Source organism: Scatophagus argus, chromosome 6 (assembly GCF_020382885.2).
Source record: "Scatophagus argus isolate fScaArg1 chromosome 6, fScaArg1.pri, whole genome shotgun sequence".
NCBI classification, from domain to species: domain Eukaryota; kingdom Metazoa; phylum Chordata; class Actinopteri; family Scatophagidae; genus Scatophagus; species Scatophagus argus.
Genome location: NC_058498.1, coordinates 9,538,719 through 9,557,767, shown reverse-complemented (window position 1 = coordinate 9,557,767; position 19,049 = coordinate 9,538,719). Strand labels below are relative to the sequence as shown.

The 19,049-nt window shown below is 38.5% G+C and overlaps 1 protein-coding gene across 3 annotated transcripts in view; it reads right to left on the bottom strand.

The window, feature by feature from the left end:
- LOC124061069 (adhesion G-protein coupled receptor D2) overlaps positions 1-19,049 on the bottom strand; it is an 82,440-nt gene that overhangs the window by 47,950 nt on the left and 15,441 nt on the right. The window lies entirely within an intron of this gene.

Below are 19,049 nucleotides of genomic sequence, written 5' to 3'. Positions count from 1 at the left end.
GTTGCATTCCATGCAAGTGTTTCATATCTAAATAAAAAACAGAAACCTTTCACAAATGAGATAGCTGGATTTGGTTACTGTCATTAGAGTAACTGTAAACCACACGTTCCACACAGCTCTGAAGAGAATTTCAGTCAGTGCCATTGCTCAGTGTCAAAAATGATTTATACTTGTCTAAACGTACATCAAAAATCAAAACAGATATAATTTTCACAAATGAAATCTTTCAATTGGACCGACAGCATTCTTTTAAATAGCTGAAGACCACAACCTCCTTTCAGAGAATTCCAGGCTTCAGTGTCAGCCAATGCCAAAAATGGGAGCTATTCTAACAAGCTGGAGCTGATGTCAAATATCTCAGCCTAAATTCAAACACACAGAGACACTTTTCACAAATAGAGCTATCTGCATTCCCACTTGGCAAAAAAGGGGAGGAAAAATTCTGCCCTTGCACCTGGTAATCATTACAGAAATGAGAGACAGAAGAGGTTAAAACGCTGTGATGGGGGAAAAAGAAAAGAAATTCACACTTTTGCGCTGGGGCTTGCTAATGTCTCTGACCCCTCCACGCATAAACAGTTTAATTAACATGTATACATAACTTTCACTTTAACTGCTCATGGCATGTCAAATCAAAGTGTCTGTCAAACCTGTGAAACAGGGAGTTGATACTTTGCAGGTCCTGAGTTCAAATCCAGCTCTGTGTAACTGCTCCAGCTGGCCAGAGAAATTGGCAATAAGACACAAAGGCAGACAGATAGGCAGGTAGACGGGCAGCGTGCCACTCTGTCAGTTTGATGAAGTAAACACCTCCCAATAAAAGCTTTAACACCAAACTCAGCTCTGGTCAACTCGAGCAGAGGTAGGACAATATGATGTTTTCAAAATGGAAAATCAAAATACAAACCAAACATAGAAGGACTCGCTGTAACTTTATATTTAGTCCACCAGATCTTTAAGACCCAAGTGAATTGAAGTCATGATTGACCATATAAACGCTCAAGAAAGACTGATGCAATGCCATGCTGGTCAAATAAATATGAACGTGTATATCAATGCCCAAACACAATAAGTAAATCCACACAGAAAACTGAAAATAATGGCATATTGCACACGGAGTGGAGTCTGAAAACTGATCACAAGTTAAACTGTGTAATCTGCAAACCACGAATATTCTGAATTGGATTCATCTTTGATTCACATTTAATTTGAATCCCAAATTTGTGCATTCAAATACGTACAATGGCAAACAAATACGTACAATGCTGCCAAACTGGCATTATCTGCAAAAGCACAGCCCATAATGTCCATGCAGTATCATGAAAGTCTCTAATTGGTTCTCACAATGAGGCTTTACAGCATATAGTCTGAGTGTGAGGGAGGGGTTGGTTTCAAAGTCTTCTTCCTGTTTCCATCCTGTTGTACATTATTTTGGAAAGTGGATCAGTTATTATGTGAAAAGTGCTATAAGAACTCTTCCTGTTTCTTTCCCACACATACACACATCCAGTCAGTTGCGCTGTCACATTGAGGAGGGGACCCCCAAGCTAGCCTACCTCCACAGGGCCTATAGCTACAGAGGAAAAGTGAGATTGTGTGAACACACACACACACAAACAGGGCACACTGAGGCCGGCAGCAACACCAGTGCAAGTGTGTGATGGCTCAGGAGAGGAGGGAGAGTTATTAGCTTAGCCCTGAACCACCTACTTAATATAGGGGCCGGCGGTGATTGCTAACAGAGCCTGGCAGAGGTGACAGCTTTTGGCCCTGCTTGAGGAAATCCAATTGAAAAGCAGCCAAGAGGAACAACAACCCCGAAACAGATGTTGCTCGCTACCACTGGCGCAACTTGGGTACACACAACCCAGCGGCAACAAACCGCGATGGCAAATCCAACACACAAACGTACACACGGCAGACAGTGTAGAGCACACACACATGTACTATAGAGCCACAAGAAACTGTACAGTAACTGTATGTACAAGGGGGGGAAAAAAAGCAACACCCGAAATGGCCAGAAATAAATAAATGCATCACTTGATGCACAGATGACGCACACTAGTGAAGATTTCTAAAGCTCACTCTTGGTGCTATTTCCTGTATTTGCATTTTTTTTTGACAATTTGATAGTTTGAATTACATCCTGATTGTTTTAATGCAGTTTTCACCTGTTTTTAAAGGTTAAAACATACCAATACATTCTTTATTATTTATTTTAAATAGATAATAAAAATACTGAACTTCTATCAGTTTGTCAGTTTGGTAAACATTGGATAGAACTGGTCTTCAGGGTCTTCTATCCAACAGATAAAAATAACATAAAAAGTAAAATAAATAAATTACATTAAAACACATACACATCACACATACATACATATCACACATACTTGTTTTTTGTTTGTTTGTTTACTTTCACTTAGCAGAAAAGATTCTGGCAGCCCAGAAACAGAATTAAGTGGACAACAAAAAGACTACAAGCCCAAAACAAAATATTTCCTGCCAGAGAACAGACAACTCATCCATCCATCCATCCATCCGCCCATGCATCCCTCTTCTTTTCTTTTTTAACATCTCTGCCAGGGCATTTCAGTGAAAACCTAATACGCAGGCCCTCAAATCATTAAAGTCCCTTGTTCCACTATTAATTGAGTTTGGCAAGGCAGGCCATGCCTCAGCCATAATAACATTCATCTATTTTTTTATATTATTGCTACTGCAAAAGAGCTGGGTGGGGGTAGACAGAGAGAGAGATAGAGAGAGAGTGAGTGAGAGAGAGAGAGAGAGGGAAGGAGGGAGGGACTAAAATCAATTCTGACATATCTTTATTGCCAGTCGATGACAAATGATGGCACATTTGCTGTTGCTCTGGCATTGTGTCAGTGTATGTCATATCGATTTTACATCAGACGGACAAATGTTATTGATGAAGCGCCCAAGTAACAGATGAGCACTCTGTTTAACTTGTTTTAATGTGTAAATACACCCGAATGAGGCAGGGGAGTGACGAGACGACATGGGTGTTTGCTAATAAAAATGTTTTTTGGGTTTTTTTTTTTCCAAGGCGTTCACACAAAACGAGCCTGTTGGGAGTGGGTAACTACACCCTGAACCTGATCACACAGCACACATGTGGTAATGTAATGGGGTGGGGGGGGAGAAAAGAGAGTGAAGTGTAAACAAACTAGCTTTTAAACAAGAGAATTTGGTGTTGCGTGTGTTAGGCGCCAAGCAAAACACAGTCGTGGAAAACTGATACAAACTTTTAACACATGGGTCAAAGCAGAAGTCTTTGAACTGGTGAAGGAAAGCGCACTGCCAGTGCAGATAGCTGTTTAATTAAAAATACTTAGGTATCCAGCGGGCTTTTCTGTGGCGCCCCCTTGTCAAATTGTATGTGATCCCGCTGTCAATCTCACAGAGTGTTTTCTAACTGCATAGTTTTCCACCGGCAGCAAGGAAAAAAATGCTGGCAAAGAATAACTCCTGAGAAGCAGCAGCTGGGGACTGGGTTTGGTTTATAGGAACTGTACACATGGACACGCACGTGTGGACACACACTTGCATGCACTTCCACACGTTCAAGTTACTGACACTGACATACGCATGGTACACACACAGATAGATATCAGTGATACGCATTTTAATACGTGTCCAATACATACTTGTACTGCACACCTTACAACTTGCTGCTCATTCGCTCACGTCACAACCGGTTGGAAAGTCCAAATATTTGTGTCCAAATATGGGCTAAGACAAAAACACATGTACACATACACAAGCACAGTTGCACACAAACAAAACCTGTGTGTACACTCCCCACTACCTAAAGTTACACACATGCAGATAAACCTCCTACTACATGTTTGCACAGACCTACACAGCCTTACATGGAAAGGCAGCACACAATCATATGTGAAAAGCCAGCCTTTTAAAAAGATGCATACATGAGTACATATATGTAGCCCCCCCCCAAAAAAAAAACAGTACACACATAATACAATAACTAAAAACAGTGTATCTTTCTCTAGAATCTCCTAATATCCCCTATGAATTATGAATTTATGAAATCTTCCACTTGTAAAACTACATTTTCTACTATTAAAAATTCTTCAGCAAATGCCACACTTTCATATAATGCAATATGCAACAATCTATTTGCATCCTCGGTGCACAAAATAGACAATTTATGACAACTTTCATTGTTTATATTTTGCACTTCAGTATTCTTCACACTTCAATATTTGTTTATATCACAAGTCAAATCGGTTGTTGCGATACTGAACATGTAATAATAAACATGTCATAACACATAGCAGATTTTCCTCACACTGTGCTGGCCTTTAATGCAAAGGGTGAACAAGTAATATCCTTTCTTCACCTGGAAGTGAGGAGCTTCTCTGTTAAGGTATATCAGACACTATGACCCCCAAGACACCAAACCCCCAACGGCTTCACACCTGCAAACATTAAGTTTGCTCTTGGAGACACACAACACAGTCAAAGGTTCAGTTTTCAGGAATCAAACTAGACTTTCTGTGGTGGTGAGTGAGAAATTTAGCCAACAGAGCCTCAGCTTACCATTTACCTATCCAATTGTGCCGAACATGTGAACGATGTATATTGCATGAAAGACTGTACACTTTGCTTAGGAAACAGTGAAAGTTTACCCTTGGTGTATTCTTTCTGAGCCGATGTACAGTGTGTTCGCTTCTTCATATACATACATTCGTAGGCATGGAAAAAAAAAACTGAATCACCTGACGGACGGATGCATGCGTGCCCGCGCATACGCGCACGCACACCTTACGCATACACAGCAACACTGGAACAGAATGCCTAACGTTGCACCGCCGACAAGACTGTTGCAGTGCCCTTGACTAACAATGACAAATGGATGCAATATGCAAAGTCTGAACAAGTTGCTTTTGGGCACAAAACAGGAAAAAGATTGCTCCAGGTACCATTATGGGATGCACTTGCTCTCCTGTTTCCCAGCTGAGGTGAGCCGAGTTGAGGTTAATGGCATGTGTCAAGATCAAGAAGTGTGTAGGTGAATGTGTGAGATGTGTGTCCATGAAGGTGCGTGTGTGTGTGAGGGAGAGAGACAAAGAAAGAGAAAGAAAAAGAGAGAGGTCTTCTTGTAGTCCTTTTATGCGTTACTGCTCTGTATAAGCGACCTTGCATTTGTTAGGAATGTAAATGACAAGAGATACATTATTTGGATGTGAAGTAACGATGAAAAGATGTACGCGAAAGAGATACAAATGCTAAATTACGATAGCGTATCTGTCACAAAGATGTCGTTTTTTTTTTTTTTCATTTCACAAGTAACTGTGAAAAGAAAAGTTCTGAAACAGCTCTTTTTATTAAATAGCATCCTCACAATTCAGGAATAGCTCCGGGGTGATGTAAATTATTAGTTTTCCCTTTTCCAAAAAATGAGCTACACCTAAAACAAAAAAAGTTTCCTAGAATTAAAAGAGATTTTGACTGAGGCAGAAAGGTCTTAAACTAAAATGGTCAGTGGCTCAGAATACTATAATGAATGAAAAATTAAGTAATTAAGTTAAGACATTTCTGAAAATGCACAATTTGACCAAAAACCTGAAGTAATCTTCTCTCTGTAGTGGGAGTATGTGTAACATTTGGGTCATACGTGTGGTTTCTGAGTCTGTGTTCAGGTACGCATACCTGCACAAATCCACTTCAGTGTGTTTCTCTATCCGTGTATTCGTGTGTGCGTACATGAGTGTGCGCACGTGCTGCAGCACCACCGCGGTGGCAGGGTGTATCCATCATGATAAACCGGCAGACTCGGCAACTGTCACATGCAATCACACTTCACTACGGTTCGCAGGACTACAAAGTGAAAATGAATGGTAGTTCATCGACATGAAGACTTCATATATCTTCGTTTTTCTTTTTTCTGTTTTTTCTCTCTTATTTTTTGGGGGGAAGAAGTCTCTTTTTTCCCAGCCCCCTTTTGTTGTGAGAACCACTTGTGTTTTTGTCACTGTCTGAAATGCATGATGGGACACATGGATTTGGAAAAAAAAAAAAAAAAAAATCGATTTAATCCATCATTTTCTATCAGGGAATTTAAAGTTGGCAACCCTCAGATTTTCACTCAGTGTGCGGTAAAAAGGTTTTCAGGAACTGAAGATCATTTTCCTCATTTTTCCATTCTTAGTTAACCACTTCACAGGCTTACCTACACTTCAGCAGAAACAGAGCGACATGGGCATCCCTGTTCAATCTTATGTATGACCATCTGTCTAATTTAAGTGTGCAAATGCACAGGAAAAATGTCTGTTTTGTGGGCTGGTGGACTGCCCATGATTTTTGGAACAAAAAAAAAACAAAACTATATAAATGACAGACTGATTGACCAATAAACAAGCGGAAAGTGACTGTCATATTCACTAGAAAGGCATCAGTACAGCAACTGCCTTACATCAGAGGACGTCCTTTGATTAGATGTTCATATGTTTATATGTGAGATACTTTGAATTAAGCTTTAAAGCTTTAAAGCTCTTGGTGGTACTTTGTATTACTTTTTTATTCTATTTTTATATTTATTCATTATATTTTAGGTGTGCCTTTTCCATATTATGTGTCTTACTGTGTGCCTTAAGCCAAGAGCTGCTGAACAAAATTTCATTGTGCCTTGCATAACGACAATAAAGATTCTTGAGAAGTCAAATGAAGTGTAATACTGTTACTAGGACAATTCACTTGAATACATCATTCGCCATTTCTTTGGAAACACCTCATAATTTCCACAAGAGTGAATGCAATGATGTTAATGCAACCAATGACAGGACAAAAAATATTTAAGACTGAAAGTTCTCCGCATGACATTAAGCTATAATTGAACATGGCAAGTGTTAAATGTGATAATCATCAAATTTGTAGCCACTAGAAAGTCAAATGAGCCATAATAATGCCAGTGCTGCAGCAGCTGCAGCTCTCCCGCTCCACAGCAAGGCTCGCCTTTAATCTAGTAATGACTCCGAATTGACACTGTGCTTCAAAAGGCTGTGGAGATGAGGCTATAGGTCTTTCTGCCTCCACTCCTCTCTCTCTCTCTCTCTCTCTCTCTCTCTCTGCCCTGGCCCGGGCCCTGCTCTTGCTCTCAAGCTGTTTGATTGGCACATGCTTTCACTTAATGAGGGATAATTACTAAGGAAAACAAGTGGGAGACCACATCTGCTCAGTGTAAAAAGAAGTCCAGGCCTGGCGCAATCTGTCAGACAGGCCTTTCAGGTTGCGTGTGTGAATGTTTCACCCACCTTCTGCGGCCTCCCAGTCCAACACAAACCCACCAGGACCCTCCCTCCGCCCTGTCCCGACAAGAAGCAGATTAATAGGAATCAGCATGTGGCTGTAAACACCCACTGGGAAGAGTGTATATCTGCGTGCATTGGCGTGCATAGGAAATGACCCAGGGTATCTGTCGGGGACAAGCCAGGGGCCACAGCAGGAAGGGCAAAAGGCCAGTGGGGACGGTCAACATCCCCAATCAGTGTCCTGCTGCCAGATCTGTTGTTCCCCAGCTCCCATCACCACTGTTTTGTTTACTTTCACACAATGCTGTAAGTAGTAAACCGCACAGGTAGCCGCCTTGCTCCCCAGACATCGCCACACACTGCCCGTAAATCATTTCTGCCTGGGATTTACATTGTGCTAAATGGTTTCTTAATGACCTGCCCATGTTTACAGGTACTTGCCTTGATTATAGCCTTAACGCCAGTCTCGTAAATCATAGTTTTAAAGGGGCCCTTGTCAAATTTAAATGGAGTTACTGTCAAAAATTAATTTTGCTGGGCAGGCAAAATTGCAACTCATTGCATTTTAATTTCAAAAAAGCCATGTGGTTTTTGAGAAAGACTCAACACATCATGATTAGGTTTGGTCATGATATTCACTCAGTCAGATTTTAATACAGTGATTAGTCTGTCAGTGGAGGTTAATTTATGCTTGACGCAGTTGGCTTAACAATTAACATTTCACACCTTACCTACACTAATCCAACATTCTACCTTTTCTTTCATCAAAGGTAATGGAAGTAAAACAGAAGAAATGTGCAATTTTTTGTTCACACATTTAAACAACAATATTATCTTACATGTTTTGTCAGCTTTGTTTAACAACTAAATATCAAATCAAGCTGTGCAAGGGTCCTTGACAATGCCAGGCATTAAAAATTTCTATATATACAGAAAAAACGTGTCATTGTTGTAAAGACAGCTGATCCCAGACAACCAAGCCTAAATCAAGTTTTCAGTTTCTCAGAATAAATAGTACTTTGTCAAGATGTAACTTTTAAAAAAATAATACAAATATTAAATTTAAGAAAACAGTATTCCTTCATTTAATGGGGATGATTTCGGCTCCTTTTATTAATCTTGCTCACACATGGCAAGCCTGTTTTTAATTGAACTGCGCTGCCTCAACACGTGTGAGAGTATTAATCTCTCAACTTGATTAAAAAAAGGCAGCAGCACAAAATTTCCATCACTTGAAATTACTTAAAAAGAGAAGAGACGGACGTGTTTGTTTGATTTAAACTCGAAGAAAATTGCTCATATGTAAAATGGAACTGATATTTGACAGCCTTTTAACCTCCCGACACTCCTCCTCCTCCTCCTCCAACCCACCCAACCACCTCCCTGCCATCCACCCACCCACTACAAGAACAACACGATTTTGCTTACTTGCCCTGTGCTGACCCAGTTCTTACTAATTATCCGCAAAGTATACATCAAAGTCGGGCAAATCTACAGATCTGCTGCTATGTGGCAGGGTAAGGGAAACCAGGGCTATTGCTAACTTACTCATTACCACCTATCACTGATATGTGTGTGTATGTTTGAGTTTGTGTGAGAATGTGTGTGTGAAGTGAAGTGGTGTCAGCCCATACAAAAGGCTAGGCGGTGAACTTATAAATAGAACGGTCATTGTTTCGACGTGGGTAATTTTGAGTGTCGGAGTAGTTCCCAACACTGTCGGCTGTGTGGGTTGGATGAAGGGGGGGGTGGTGGAGGACTGAGGTCACGACGTTGGGAGTCAGCTGATGGGATAACACGTCTGTAGACACGCACGCACGCACACACACACGCACGTATACAAACACAAAACCACATACACAGACAGATCACGACTGCATCAAAGCATGAATGAAAATACAAATGTGCAGTAAGAAGTTAAATGAGAGTATAGCTTCTCTCTCTCTCTCTCTCTCTCTCTCCCCCTCACACACACACAAAGTGCAGATAAACAGGTATGGTAGGGCAGGGGCAAAGGGGATGGTTTGCTTTCTTATGACACAGGCTATTACTAAATTGAGCAGACAGGTAATTCTAAGACAAATAAATGCCAGCGGTTTTAACACAAGGAGAGGTCTTAAAGGTGCCGGCATGAGCAATGACAGGAATTCTCTCAGCTCTTTTGACAGGAAGCCTATTATTCTCACCGCTTTATTTTCCCAGGCCAGTTTGTTAAAACTGATCTCTCCGATAGTATTTCACCCCTCCTCACCCCTCCAAAAAAAATCAGTCCTTCTCCATTTGAATTACCACCACTCCTTGCTCACTTTTGATTGTTTGTCTCTTTACTCTCAGACAGTAGATGAGAATATATGGCAGGTTAAAATTTTCTAACAGCTTCTTTCACTGACTCCTTTTCAGTTAATTTCCAGGGTACTTAGGTGACCATTTTTACAAAGACTTTTCTGTACGGAAACCTTGACGCTAATATCTTGAATTAAGTCTCTGTTTGTACGAAATTCTACCGTCAAGGAGGTGAACATATAGCATTACTAAAAGTGCAACAGAGCTTCCAATGTTAATGCTGTTCATACTTAAAAAAACCAAAAAAAAAACATAAAAATACAGCAAAAGATGAAAAGGCAAAAGGGAAAGAATAGGCACAAGTTGAGACAAAACACACTATAAATACACTACTTAAAAAGCTGTGCTACATCCTCATTATAAGTGCCATCTCAGAGAAGCGTGGTGGGAGTCAGCGCTGACCTTGGTATCCCGTTTGAATATTGTTTTAATGCAGCGGCTGGTAATTGAAGATGCAACGCAAACAGTGGACTCTTTTTCAAAGGGAAAGTTATTTTCCCAGGCAAAGGGAATGCAAACAATCATGTTGTGCATTTATTTGTTTGTTTTTCAAGCCCACCTCATAATTATACAAGACACTAATTAAAATATGGATTTATAAATAAATCTCCATGATTTTACCTATGACTACATTTGCTTAAAAGTTTTCATCACTCTTGCAGTTCTTTTTTTATTCCTTCAGCAAATACTTTTTGTTGTATTTTAACATTCAATGTTGTATTTTAACATTTATATGTAATAATTTTTAGCGGCTGACCATGTTTAATGAGGTGCTGATCATGTTTTTTGTACTTTTTACTTTTTATGCACCACTGAAGCAGTTGCACTGAAATTTCATTGTGACAGCTGTTTTTCAATGACAATAAATCTATAATTTTATCTTATTTTATTAAACTGTGTATTTTAAAATACACAATTACTTTGTGTCTACTGGTGTGCAAGTAAGGGTTATTATGATGATTATGAATGAAAAATAACTGCTGAATAAGAAGACTAAGACTAATTATTACAAATTATAAAAATTCATTTAGCTAAAGTGCTGTATTTTTCCATTTTTAAATAAAACTATTCAAAAGTAACCATTAGTGTATAAAGTATATATTTATACGTCATGAATAAGTAAGTGTTTAGTATTTTTATTTATATAAGCACAGTATTTCATTCAATCAAGTGTAATTTTGTCTGCCAAGGATATAGCCAACTATAAGGAGGTCAAGGGAATGTGGTTCGTGCTTTCTCAGGCAAAACAAAGTTAAAAATAATTCCCTCCATAAAATGACCATTGAAAGGTTTGCCATGTGTGCATGTGTGCACTCCTGCACATGTCTGTTTGTATATGTGCAGCTTTCGAGTAGGTGACAAGAACTGGGATACAACCAAGACTGTAATTTTCTCCCTGTGGGGCACCTGCATAACAGTGAACACTTCACAACTTGACTGGTATACAGAATCTTTGTAGATTCTCATATCAAAATTCTATTGCTTATACTGTATGTCTTAATATTTTTTGAATATGTTTAATAAAATCACCAAATTTTAATCATCTGCTTACTCTGAAATAAGTAATAAAAATACATATATTCAGTTTTCCTGTCCATGATAGCCAAAATACTGTTTCACTAGCTTTTTCACCTTCTTAGCAACACACACACTCAGACATTTACAGTAGCTAAGAGGGCAATATTTATACATACATACATACATAAGTGTGTGTGTGCACATATATCCTGGGTATATGGCTGGCTTGTGGGGGCACAAGCCAGCCAAAAACTCTTTTCATTCCCTATTTTTGCTCTGCAAATTGCAGTTTACTCTCACCTGGCCAATACAACAGTGAACACTCTCTAATTCTATATTGGACAGTGTGGGGTTAGAGTTAAATAAAGCAAAGGTTGAAATTATAATTTGTAAGGGAAATATTTTTTGATGCACCAGCTTTTTAGGATTCATGAACCACACCGCTACCAGACAGCAGCAACAGCTGATTAATAAGTGACAGTGATGGGCAAAACAAGACACCAATATGGATCCACTTACATGTGATTTATTTAGTTTTCTACCTCAACAACAAGTATGGAGATTGCTTTACTCTGGCTTTTACGGGAGCCTCAAAAACTGCAGGTTGACTCAAGGTAATATTAAGGGCACACTTTCTCCCACTTACAGTATATAGGAAAGTTTTCCCTCTTGTCTACTGCCTGTTAAGGCATAAATACCTATATAGGAGCTCCACATAAAAATCATCAGGCCTCATTCACAGATGTTTTGTTATTTTTCTGCAAAAATCAAGTAACAGAAGAATAAATAAAGTCCTACATCTGATTCAAGAAACATGTGACTTGTGCTTACACATGTGAAAATCTTTTGGAATCAAGAATGATATAGAAAATGGAGACATACACAGTGTGTGTGTGTGTGTGTGTGTGTGTGTGTGTGTGTGTGTGTGTGTGTGTGTCTGGGTTGTGGAAGGCTGACCCCGATGAGTTCAATAGTTCCATACCAAAACTGAAAGGTGTTTCCCACAACTTCTATTTAGCAGTAAGCCCTCTTTAAAGCAGGGTGAGAAATCAGAAATGAAAAATAAAATACAAAATAAAGAAAAAAAAAAGTAAAATAAAGAACCGCCACACAGTTGCATGCCTCTGTGTACCAGTAAAGCTGCAATTTACATCCATGTATATCCGGACTCATATAATACATGTAGTGACTGATAGAAAGCTCTGTCACACGGTGCAATGACAATCACCTGAACCTCAGTATCTGGAAAACCATTGTGAACAAAACGACAATATAATGCCTCTGACTACAGAAGTATAAAAACATTAGTTCAATTTAGTTTTTAACTACAATGTGCTCCAAATAACTTTCTGAACAGAGGTAAAACAGTATCACAACATCATCAAAATACAAGTCAGTGTGAGCTTACCCCTGTGCGGCTGCGATAATGCCATGCTTCGCACATTAAGCTAAACTGGATATAGAAACGCTGGTAGTACAAATAGATTTTGTGGCAACTGTACTACAAAAAAGAAGAATCGCCCCTCTCAAACAATCACTTCAGCTGCTATAACAGCATTGCTTACTCACAAAACAAATCTCCCATATGGCAAAAATCAATAAGCAGAGCAACACTCTATTGATCATATCTATATCTTGGATACACTCTGATGTAATGCTCCACTAGCCAAGGGTGTGAGTGTTTATGGACGTAAGGTGGTGCTGCATTAGTTTCAACAGAAACAGCATTCATTTTGATTTAAATGTATGCCTCATATTAAAGGATAATTTTCCAGCGCAAAAGCAATTTTTTTTAAAAAACAATATTTTTAAATGAAAGGCAGGTTTGTAAATGTTAATAGTCTTTCATATGAAACGTAAAATAACTGAACTGACTGACTTCTTCTTGTATATCTGTAAAGGTCCTGAAAGACACCTGTTCTTTCAAAATATTGTCACTGTCTGACGAAAAAAAAAAACATATCTCCACTTTTTACGTTTCTGACATTTTACATTGTACGGCATGTCCACATTCCTCATTAGCAACGATGTGTTGGGTATTTATACGACCATCAGTCAAACTGAAGTGTGCATGTCAATATCAGATTACTATTTGCCCATGATTTACCTTGATTTCAATATAAAATGCGAACCAAAAGCTTTTGTTAGCGTAATGTGTTAAGTGGAGATGTAGAATAGCCTGCAATCAAGTTTGGTGGGACATAAAAATGAGACTGGAGGACCGTAGATAACTGCACATCATTGGAGCGCATAGAAAATAAAAATACTCCTGAGAAAAACGAATTTTGGAGATACATTTTTTTCACGGGGCAGGGACAATATGCTTATTAAAATGTGTTACCACTTCAAGCTGGTCACCACGGTCTACTGTGTTTTCTCTTGAAGTCATGAACTACTAACCGCATTATTCATAGATGTATACTGGGTGTATCTAGTATTTCTTTTCTATTCTTTTCAACCTCGAGTTGCAATGATAAATTTCATTTCTAAAGCTTTACTCAATGCCTGGAAAACCTCATTATCATTCGCCAGTCTGTTCATTTCATAAGAAAGGTGCAAACACGGTTGTCATCAGGTCCTGTGATATGAAAGACCATAATGCGATATGAATGAAACTGCTCAGATAAATTCTCTCACTGATTTCTCTATAATTCTCCCCTGTAATGTCAAGGCACGGGGTTGCCCTCCACAGGCAAGAAAACGACATAACAGAAATAAAAGTGAACATCCCTGACAAATAGCTCACAAAGTTACCAAAATAAACTACAGATACTCACTTGTGCTCTCAACAACTTGCAGTAGACGATCGTTACCCTAACATTTTCTTTCTGACTCCCTAACTTCCTTCATCTCTCCACTTTGTTTTCTCCCTCTCCCCTACTGCCTCCCTCTTCAGCTTAAAGTTATTGATAGTTTAAAGTTATGGGCTAATAATAAGATGGACACTGCATGGCCAGGAGCCTATTATTCCCAGGTAATGGATAGTGTGGGGGTTTTGAATGACATTGCCCAGAGATTGGATGACGAAGGGTGGAGCGATTTATGGGCTACCCAAAGAGCCCCCCGTCCCCCTTATTTCTTCTCCTCCTCCTCTCTCTCTCTCTCTCTCACTCACTCACTCACTGAAGCTATTTATCTCTAGCTTGATAAGGAAGCAGATGAGGCATGCCTGTATTTATGATGAAGCTGTTCATAAAAACTACTGGCTCAGAGTAGGAAGTTAGAATCGACTTAGGGAAACAGGATATCCACTCAAAACTCCATTCACACCTTCCTGACGCCATCCAGTGCGAACTGCACTGAGTTTTTTTGTGTTCTCTATTGAAATGAAGCATGGCACGACATTGTTCTGGTACTAGCTTTCAATCGTTAAAGTATCTTATTATCTAATTTTAAAGATGTATGATTTTGTTGTGGAAAATCAACGTTTCCTTGCTAATAAACACAGTGTAGTTTAATTTTTAAAAAAAAAAAAGACTCAAAAATTACTAAGTGTTTGTCACAAAAACCTGTCTCTTTAGCTGCATGAACTGAAGGTCAAAATAAGGTGTCATAATGGCCAATAGACTAGAAAGTTCAAACAACTTCTACACATCAATGATCAGGTGGTCAAGAGTGACAGATACAGATATATCCTGCATGCTTGTTATTTTCAGCTAATAAAAGTAAGTAAGTAAGTAAACAAGTAAAATTAAACCCTAGATGCCGAGCCCAGTGCACCAGACATGCCTTTATGTCATATGTACAGTATGTTTAATCAAAATGGCATGTGTGGGTCTATATTAAGAAAAAAAAATAACATAAACAGCAGAGACACATCAGACAGCATTCTCAGGATGCAGGGGGAATAGGAGGAGAAGGGAGGGCATGAGGGAGTGCAATGAAAAAGGCTTGTCAACATTATCTGTTTTATTGATTTAACAGTAAAGGCTTGCCGCTTAAGCTTTATGTTGCTTTGGCTGGCTCCATTGAAAATACAGCCACAAATAAAAAACGATTTCCTAAAAAACTTGAACGTTTTATTATTTTTTTATTTATTTATATCCCCTGACCATCATCTCGGATTTTACATGCATTGTTGTTAAGGTTTTATACATTTCATCATCTTTATGAGTAACCATTACGACATGACTATGTACAACTGTGCTCTCCCTCCCAAAGGCATCAATGACACTGAGTAGGGCAAAACTGTCTTCTAGTGGTCTATAGCTATCATAGAGGGCATAAACAGTGGACAACGCTTCCGGGTCTGTAAAGGGAAGCAAACGTAGAAGTGTCTTAAACCTGCTTTCTTCCTAATAACCAGCAGGGGCTGACACTCTGTTTCCAAAAAGGAATTCTGATTGTATGTAAGCTTATGAGAAAATGGGCCTACTTCTTTATGATTTATTACTGCACTAAATAGTTTCCTAAGTTTATGGACTGGCTAAATTCTGCAATGCAGCATGAGGTTACTTTAGTAAATTACGGTCCTGTTTAGAGTAATCAGAATAGAGGCGTTACAATGCATAACCTCCACTGTACCACCTTCTTGCAGACGATTTAAAGAGTAACTAAACCCCAGAGTCACAACTTAACTTCTGCTATCCATTACACAAAAAAAAAAAAGAGTCTAGAATGTGAAAGTATCAACTTCTTACAACCAATCTTACAACCTAAACAACTGTCTAAAATTGCTAACTAACCTTTGGGGGAGAGATTGGGGTAGTTGATTAACTCAGTTGCAATAACTTTCTGTAGAGAGCAGTCTCAAACACAAAATGTAAAATTCGACTACTTTGCGTTAAAATGTCGGGATGTGGACCTAAATTAATCAGTAACATGACTAAATATCTATTTAGCAGGAAAAAAGAGGTTTAGGGGTTTAGTTACTCTTGGATTATTCTTAACAAAATGCCTTCAGTGGTTAAAAAGGGCTTGTGGAAGGGAGAGAGGCAGAGATCTCCAACCATGGATAGCTTCATTAAGCTTGTCTAACTGAATACAGAAATTTCACTGAAGTAATGAACTTTGACCAATTCAAATGGAACAGCCTTAACAAAAACAGGATCAAACCATCTGTCTGGAAGAACGAAAGCCCTTTTCCTCTAGTAAACGGAATACCTTGAAAAGGTAAAGATAAGATGAGATAAGATAAGAAAGAACTTTACTATAACACTGATTGGGGAGAGCAGTGGAGGGATGCATGAAAAAAAAAGAAGAAAAAAAAATCATGCAAAGAGACAATTTACATTCAACATTTCCTACTTAATTCCTTAACACAGTGTAGCATTACACTAATGGACAAGAGACTCAGGTCCTAAATTGACAGCAGACGGCCCTGCCTTGTCTCACACTTAAAATTAGAAGGTAATGACTGATCACCATTAGTAAGAATGGCAGATGTAGGACAATAACAGATCATTTTGATGGGTGATAAAAAGATTTCACCAAATTCATTATGTCTCAAAGTGGAGTGCGTAGAGTATATCCAGTCAATTTGATCAATAGCCCATTCTGAGTCGAGATAATTCATTTACTCAATGTTTAGCATACATTCTTTTAAATAATCTCAGGGGATTAAAAAAAAATCTACAAGATAACAAGATTAAAAAAAACCCATTATCATCAGGATGTATTAGAGATAAATTTGGGGTGTTGTAATACAAGGGTCACTGTTGTATTATAAATAAATGAAATATTGATATTGTGTTAAAATTACACATATGATATTGTCATCTTTTATCATTTCATCTTTTTTTTTTAGACTTTGTACAGTTATGGCCACAGACTCAGAGTAAGTAATATCAGGACTGCAAAAATTTTCTGACACAAAAATTATTGAGTGAAAACCCGATATCATCATCTCAAGGTAATTCATTTATCTTTGTGCAACATAGAGCTATCCCCTTAATGCTACACACTTGGAACATATGTTTTTCCAGGCGATTAAATTTAGAATAGAACTTGTTTTACCCTTCCACTTTGTTCAGCAAAAGCTGAAAATGGATTTTGTGCAGTTGTAAATTGAAGCTATCGCACACTATCGTGGCTGAACAGACATCGCCACCTACGGAAAAAGTCATACCTGCATCAAAATCAAAGGAGCATGCCCGCAGTATTTTAACGAAAAAGAAACACAGCCACAGCACAGAAATACATACCTCACTATCAACATGCGGGGAAATCCTCCCAAAACATTTTGACTGTTTGCACTTGGAACTGTTACTACACCCCCTGCAGACCAGAGATCAGTGGGGTCAACAGAGAGCAGCTCAGAGCCTGGTGGGGTTCCCGTTGTGTGCTGACCTGACCTGTTGAGGCTTATCAAAGACACACTACTGAGCTCTATTATGCCAGAGCAGCTGGTTATTACCACAGGCCTTGTGCAGCTACCCAGAAACCCCATCAATACATGTAAAAAGACATCCAAAAAAAAAAAAAGTGAAATGGTCTTAATAATTATATTTTTTGAGGAATTAAGTGGCCCCTTTTTTTTGCCCTGTTGCAACATGCATGATCAAAGGAGGGAATAAGCAGTAAAAGTTGCATCTAAAAGAGGCAACTCAAAGAACAGTGTTTGCCCTTTTTCTTTAAACTGAGCTGTTAATGTTTTGCTGAGAAGAGATGTTTGAGGACCAGGTCTTCAAAGCAGGACCCCCCCCCAATAATATGGGCTTTTATTTGCGGTATGTGAAACAGACCAAGAGGGGTAGGCAGATCGACAAACAGAAACAGACAGACAGACGCATGCATGAAATAGAAAAGAAATCCATATCATGTGTTAACAACTGAAGCTGTATAATAAGAGCACAGAAAAACCTTCCGTAATTAATTACTGTTGACATGGAAAAAATATCATTAGAGATGAGGGGGAAACTGAAACTATTTATAGCAACCAAACAGCCTTGCTTAATGATCAGACTGCAGCTAAAACCTCTATTGATTTTCTCGTTAAATATACAGCTCAATTAAAGATACAGCTGATTAAAAGACGACAACAAATCGCAGCGTCGGACATGCTGGGGAAGCTGGGTAACATGGGACTGCCTGCCTCAATCGGAGGATTACATTACATCCTCACCTTCTCCCTCATCACTGCTGCAGGAAATGGGGCTACACAAGCATCACTCTTTTTCCATGTGAAAATGAATATTTCACCAAGTTGTTACATTTGCTTGTGATGCCCACAGGTATACAACAAATCGACCTGTTGAATTTCAACACTAAAAGCATAAAATCAACGCTGATAAGCCACAAACAACAGCAATAATGCTGACCTTTGAATACAGAAATTAAAATAATCATCTGCACAATACAAATGAAGCACCTGCTTAACACAAGTCAGACCAAGGCTCTTTTTTCCCCTTTTCTGCCTCAGCCTTGTCACTGACAAATAAAAACCTTGACAGTCTGTGTGCCCTAACCAAGACAGAAGGGCAGAATTACAATGTATAATGGAAAACCTTTCTGTTTCTCATTGAAGACAAAAAAAAAGCAGTTTAAAGTCCATAAACTGTTGAAGTGAATTTTTTTTTTAATTTCTAAAGTTTTTAAGTTTTAGATGTGGAATTATTTTGTATTTTCTTCGATTTGATTACAAGTGGTTGGCAAAATTCAATAGCTATAATAATAATAACAATAATAATAACATTAATAATAATAAATATGTTAAATTTATATAAATAAAATGTTAGACTTTAGTTTTTATTTTAGCAGTGGGGCCACCTTTAAGTTTACATTTGTATCAACTGGATCATTTGTATTGTGTCCAATGTTTTCATGGTTTTCTTTTCTTTCTTTGTGATCAGGATGTTGTAAGACTAAAATATCAATCTTTCGCCAGAGGAGCAAAGACAATTTTGCTGTTAAAATCAAATTTAACCTTCAAAAGGTTGGAAAACTTTTTTTTTGTAA